Source organism: Tamandua tetradactyla, chromosome X, assembly GCF_023851605.1.
Source record: "Tamandua tetradactyla isolate mTamTet1 chromosome X, mTamTet1.pri, whole genome shotgun sequence".
In the NCBI taxonomy this organism is placed as follows: Eukaryota; Metazoa; Chordata; class Mammalia; order Pilosa; family Myrmecophagidae; genus Tamandua; species Tamandua tetradactyla.
Genome location: NC_135353.1, coordinates 85,370,852 through 85,377,852, shown reverse-complemented (window position 1 = coordinate 85,377,852; position 7,001 = coordinate 85,370,852). Strand labels below are relative to the sequence as shown.

General features: G+C 36.9%; 1 pseudogene; it reads right to left on the bottom strand.

Annotated features, from left to right (window-relative positions):
- Positions 1–6,275: 6,275 nt before the first annotated feature.
- LOC143672402 (U2 spliceosomal RNA) lies at positions 6,276–6,419 on the bottom strand (annotated as a pseudogene).
- Between the last annotated feature and the right edge of the window lie 582 nt (positions 6,420–7,001).

Below are 7,001 nucleotides of genomic sequence, written 5' to 3'. Positions count from 1 at the left end.
TCCCACTGTCTTCTCACCTCCATGGTTTCTGCTGAAAATTCTATGCATAGTCTTATTGGGCATCCCTTATATGTGATGGATTGTTTTAAACTTGCTGCTTTCAAGATTGACGTCTGACATTCTGATTAATAAGTGTCTTGGAGTATGTCTATTTGAAGCTATTCTGTTTGGGGTATGCTACACTTCTTGAATCTGTAATTTTAAATCTTTCATAAGAGTTGGGAAATTTTCAGTGATACTTTCCTGCATTAGTTTTTCTCCTCCTTTTTCCTTCTTTTCTCTTTCTGAGACACCCACAACACATATATTCATGAGGTTCATGTTGTCATTCAATTCTCTGAGTCCATGCACATATTTTCCCATTCTTTTCCTTATGTTTTCTTTTGCTTCTTGGATTTCAGATGTCCCATCCTCCAGTTCACTAATTCTATCTTCTGCATCTTGAAATCTGACATTGTAGGTTTCCATTCCTTTTTTTTGTCTCTTCTACTGTAGCTTTCATTCCATAAGTTCTGTGATTTGCTTTTTCAGACTTTTGATTTCTTCTTTTTGTTCATTCCTTGCCTTCTTTATATCCTCCCTCAATTCATTGATTTGATTTTTGATGCAGTTTTCCATGTCTGTTAGAACATTCTGAATTAATTGCTTCAACTCCTGTGTCTCCTTTGAATTGTTGATGTGTTCCTTTGACTGGGTCATTTCTTCAATTTTCCTAGTGTGATTCATTAGTTTTTGCTGTTGTCTGGGCATTTAATTACCTTAATTAGTTTATTCTGGAGATTGTTTTCACTTTTTTTCCCTAGGATTTTCTTGCTGGGTGACTTTGTTGTCTATCTGTTCTTTGACATTCAGTTCAGCTTATTCTAGTCCTCTTGTTTAGGTTTTGTTTAATAGATCAGAATTTTTTCTTTTTTTTCTTTCTTGCCCTGCCTGTATGGTGTCTTTTCCCCACCCTTTATGAGGGTCTACTTAGATTTCTAGATCCCAGCCAGATTTTCCCAGTCGAAAATGGTCTCTCAGGAGGAAAGAGTCACCTGCATCAGTTTTCCCTGAAGGTGAGACCTAGTAGATTAAAAAAGTTTTCCTGTGTAGTCTCTGGACTCTGCATTTTTCCTACTCTGCTCAGTATGTGGTGCTTTTCTGCCTGTTGGTCCCACCAGCATAAGGTGATGCATTACCTTTAAGTTCAGCAGACTCTCCCTTCTGGGGGCATGGTGAAAACAGAGGAGAGGTTGTAGGCTGGCCTTAATTGCTTCCGTTTTCCAGACCCTGGAGTCTGAATTCCATGAGGGAGGGATTCCACCTGAGCTGGGCCCCACCCCTCTCCTTGGAGAGGCACAGGCTCCTGAGAAGCTCTCAAACAAGCTTGTTTTTGCCTATCCCTGGGGCAGTGGAGCCCAAGAAACCTTGCGGCTGTATCCAAAGAGTAATCAATCCATAGAAACACAGTCACAAAAGAGAAAAGGAAAGATCCTTTTCATAGCAGGACCCCTTTCCTCAGGCTTGCCAATCAAGAGCTTAAGTTGTTATGTTGCTCTGGATATCTCCAGATCCTATGTGCCCCCTCCTTTTCTGCAGGGCCCAGACCTTTTCAGATCCAAGAAATCCAGTTTTTTTTATTTTTTATTTCTCTATTAGCCCTGCCCCCTCTATGTCAGGATGAAAACCAATGACCTCCTCTTTTACTCAAGGTTCAGCTGAGTTGGGGGTCTACTTTTAGTAGTCAGAATTTTTTAATTAATTCCACAATTGGTGTTTGGTTGTGCTCAGTCCCTAGTGCTAGTAAAGTCTCTTTCCTTTCCCTTCTGGGAAGCAGCTTGTGGGGGAGGGTTGCTAGCCACCATAGTTTGGGGAACTCTTGGTTCTGGGGGGGCTTGTAACTGGTCCAGCTGTTCCAGATGGAGTACGCTGTGTGTCCGGTCACTGACATTGCCCCAACTGTTTTTCTGTACTGTTTATGGTTATTTATTAGCTGTCCTGGAGGACGAACTAAACCCCACACCTTGCTAAACTGCCATCTTGGCTCCTCTTTCCCATTGGCCTTTCTTAAGTTAAGATAATCTGTTGTTGCTTCCTTAATTTGGACATTTTCACTTCCTTAGAACTGCAAACTTGTAACATTAAATTCCCTTTCTAAAGGCCACTTAATTTCTGGTACGTCAAGTTCCAGCAGTTTGAGAACTAAAACGCCATGCATAATAAAGGAATTATAATGAGATGGTGTGAGTTGTGCTGCCAAATAACACATTTTCCCAGTTGATGTGATACATAAGAGCCTTTAATGGATTCTAAAAATCTAAACCCACAGATGTTAGCAGTATAAATTTCTAATTAAGATCCAGTAATTAAAATGATGAAAGCCATTTTATTAACATTTTGCATAACTAATTTTGCAAAATAGCCTACAGTTGTGCAAATTGGTGCTTATGGTACCCAACACCATTTGTCTTCATAGCCAAGGCTTATTAACATCGTGTGTAGTAATTTCAAAAGCACAGTTATTTGCATCTTTAAAAGCTGGAGAATCTGATTCATTGATTGAATTTCAGTGTACCTGCCATTTAAATTGCTCAAATTTTAAGTATTATGTAGAGATTTTATCCCTCTCTACCCCCCCCCTCCTTTTCCTGGCCCTGAAAGCTTTTTATCCAAAGAGATTTGATAATTTAAAAAGTAAACATGTTAAATATTTTTCTTTCATGAAATAAATGGGTGGGATGGGATTAGGTGAAAGGTGGCATTTACATATTGGAGTCTGCTAGTACCTTGCTCATGGAACCCAATTGTGTACATTTCTTCCCAACTCCACATTCAATGACATTACATTGGTATCTTGAACTCAATCATGATAGAAGCAGTATCATCATGAAAATTGGTAAATGCCACAAATCAGGGCTTCCTTCCCACAAAAAAAAGGCCATTGTTAAAAATTTACTAGTACACTACTGAAGGTATAGGAAAATGAAGATATGCAACAGAGTATGGAGAAGTAGTCTGAAGTTGCTTGGGAGGGATTCACTAACTTTACTTTTATTACTATTAAAACATGAAGTGTGTCTGAAAGTGAGTCTGGGTTTGAATGGGTGGAAATCTTTCACCTTATTTGTGCTTCACAAATACACTTTTTCTAATTGAAAATAAAATAACTTACATAAAAGTGTACTGAGTCCAATTCACTCTTTTGGAATGTTACTATTGGGTAATTAAGCTATTTGAAAATGATAATAATTTACCTTATTCTAAATTCTGACTCTCACTTTTGAAAAAAAGAATCAAAAGCATGCTTTGGCTACCAATAAGTACAGTGAAGCAAGGACTGGTAAGTGAATCTTCTAAGTAATTGATTTGAGGTGGGTGGAATGACAGAGTATGCTAGTCAAGAGAATTTTAAATCTAAGCTGGGACTGACAAATGCTGTCTCAAATAGGCCAGGGTTGTGACTTAAATTGTAAATCAAGACTTGCAACTCAGTCTTGCAATCAGAAATGGAGGCAGAAACTGCACACACAGAAGACAGATGCTGAAATAATGAAACTATGGAGCTGAAAGCAGTCCTTAGCCAAAAACTGTGTTAAGATTGCACAGGCCAGAAAATTCTTATTTGCATATTTGTAGATTAGACCTATTTGAAGATTATTGCCTACTTTTAGTTAAGTTATTCTGTATGTTTTGAACAAACTCAATTGGAGAAAATTGCTGATGCCCTCAGATCTTAAAAAGACAAACTCTACTTGGATAAATGATTTCATTTCTAGTGTTTTAAACTTTGGAAAATATTGTTCAATATAATTTAGAGTTATGGGGCTGCCAAGGACTTCATGCTTTCATCTAGACAACTCTTTCAAAATAAACTAATTCCTAAGTAACATTAATCTGTGTGCATCATGAGCAACAAATTATGAAGACTGAACATGCATGAATAATTTAGTGTGAAAATCAAATAAAATTTCAGTTAAACATATTTTTATGCATATCTAATCTATATTTATTGAGCTCCCACAATATTGAACATCATGCAGGATATGTTCAAATATGCTGTCCAAGTTAATCATAACAACCCAGAAAGGAAGAAGTGAAACTTATTCACAGATGAGAATACTGAATATGAATAATCACTGTTGTATTGAAGACAACAAAACAGAAATGGTAAACATTTTCTATAAATGACCTAATTAACACAGTTTTTACATAGCCTTACACAGGTTTCAGGTTTTCTTTCATAGCTAATATGTACAAAAGGCAAAACCTAGTGATATAATCAGCATGGAGACATAAGACATCTCCCTGAAAAAAACCTCTGCAGATATTTAGTGATTAAAACAACAAATTACACTTACTTAAAACCATGGAGGCTGGTAGAGACTGGAGGAGGACTCTATAAATGTTGAACTGAAGAAAAATTAAAATGCCAGGCAGGAAATTTCCATGCCAATGTGCCACTGGTCCTGTTCCCTCCTCCTCACTCAGTACTGCACATCTTGAGAATTGCTCAGAGACAGCAGCCCAGATCCCTCCCACCTACCAGTAAGACACAGACTATAAAACTACTCATAGCAGTGGGTTAAAACCCAAAGCATATCCAGGCACATGAACCCAACCCCATAAAGACCCAGGGCAAAACACAAGTCACAGAGGAATGCAGCATACAAAACGACCCCAGGGGGTGTTTGAGGGAGACTGTGCAAACTGTGATAGAAGTGCATTTGGTAAGAAGAGTGCACACTCAATCCATTTACTGTCACTGGGCCCATCTAAATGCAAAAATGATTTTGCTGGAATGACACACAATTCTGGATTGATTTCACGTGGCACCCCAGGGTGGGATACATTAAGGGTGAAGAAAATGGATGAAGAAAAGCCTCACAGAGAGAAAAGGGGGTGTGAAATTGAACTACTGTGTGACAGAAAAGGTGCCAGAGCTGAAAGTAAGGAAAAATGAGGCACTGAGTGAGGGATAGAATATTAAAAAGTTATAGGATCTGGGAAGAAATTTCTGCATAGAAAAAGAACAGATAAAAATTCACAGGTAGGCAGCAGAGGAAAAGAAGCTTTCTCCAGGAAGTGAAATATTACTCAAAAAGTGCAATCTTAAAAATGGTACCATATATCCAAGGCAAGAGTCAAATGAAGAAGAGCTGAGAAAATCTGAACAGTTAAACATGGACTATTCCAAAAGTTTAGAATAAATTGGATCAAGCATCAAAGAAGAGCCTTAAGACATAGTCTATCAGCAAATAAACCCTAGGCAAGAGGGAGAAACTGATCTTCAGCAGTAACTCATCAAGATAATCAGATGCCTATACATCACCAGAAAATTTGAAGCCATACTAAGAAAGAGGAAGATATGGCTCAGCCCAGGGAATAAATTAAAACTTCAGAGGAGATAAATAAGTTTAAACAACTAGTCAAAGAATTTCAAACAAATCTCTTAAATTAATGCAAAGAGATGAAGGAAAATATACATAAGGAGATAAAGGATATTTAAAAAAAATTTTTTTTTCTTGCATGGGCAGGCACTGGGAATCAAACCCTGGTCTTCAGCTTGGCCGGTGAGAACTCTACGTGCTGAGCCTCCATGGCCTGCCCAAGATAAAGGCTATTGAAAAGACAATGTGTGACCATACAGAAGAATTTGCAAGAATGAAAAGAAACATAGATATTATGGGGATGAAAATAAAAATAATGGAGATTGAAAATATACCACAGTCATTCAGCAGCACATTTGAAACATATAGAAGATAGAATCATCAAACTAAAAGATAGGACAGTCAAAATAATACAGAGAGGAGAACAGAGAGAGAAAAGAACAAAAAAAATTGAGCAACATTTCAGAGATTTGAATGACAACATAAAATGCACAAATGTATGTGTCATGGGGGTCCCAGAAGGAGATGGGAAGGGAAAAGAGGCAAAAATAATATTTGAGGAATTAATGACTGAAAAATTTCCAACTCTGATGAAATACATGAATGTAACTGTCCAAGAAGCACAAAATACTCCAAATAGAGTAAATCCTAATAAACCTACTCTGATACATATAATAATCATCAGAATGTCAAATGTCAAAGATAAAGAGAGAATTCTGAAAGCTGCAAGAGAACAGCAATCCATCACTTACAAGGAATCCTCAATAAGAGTAAGTGCCAATTTCTCATCAGAAACCATGGAGGTGAGAAGGCAGTAGTATAAAACATTTAATGTACTGGAAGAGAAAAACCTTCCAGGCAAGAGTTCTTTATCTGCCAAAACTGTATTTCCAAAATAAGGGAAAGTTTAAAATGTTCATAGATAAACAGAAACTGATGGAGTTCATCAATGAAAGACCTGCCCACAAGAATTAAGGGGATAGAGAACATACCAGATATTAAACTGGTAAGAACAGGTACTACACTTGATCTTAGGCAAAACCCTACAGATATTCTAATTTCACCTTACAAAAGGAGATAAACCAAATTAAGTGCTTTTGGAATTTGAACTTTTAGCAGAGGAGATTTACTTTCAATGAATAAATCTGATTTACTAAAAAGCAGCCACTGACATGGTTCTTAAGTATACTAACAATTTAAATACTGGAGAAATGTCATCTTAAATAGTTGTAAACAGAATGCAATAGTAGGTACTTTTTAAAATCATGATTGCATTTCAATCCTCAAAACCTGACTTAGTGTAAGAAATTTGTATAGTGCAAATATCCAAATTTGGAAGTGGAATGTATGCATATGTATATTGAGACTAAGTCCAATCATTAAATTCACTGTCATTTACTTCATCCTTAAAAAAAGAAATAATAAGAGAAATTCTGCAGGTTAAAAGGAAAAGACAAGGGAGATTGACTTGGATTAGTGTGAAGAAATGAAGATGATCAGTAGGGTAAATAAAAGGAGAAATGGAAAACCCAATAGTCCTGTGTTCTAGTTTGCTAGCTGCCAGAATGCAATATACCAGAAATGGAATGGCCTTTAAAAGGGGGAATTTAATGAGTTGCTAGTTTATAGTTCTAA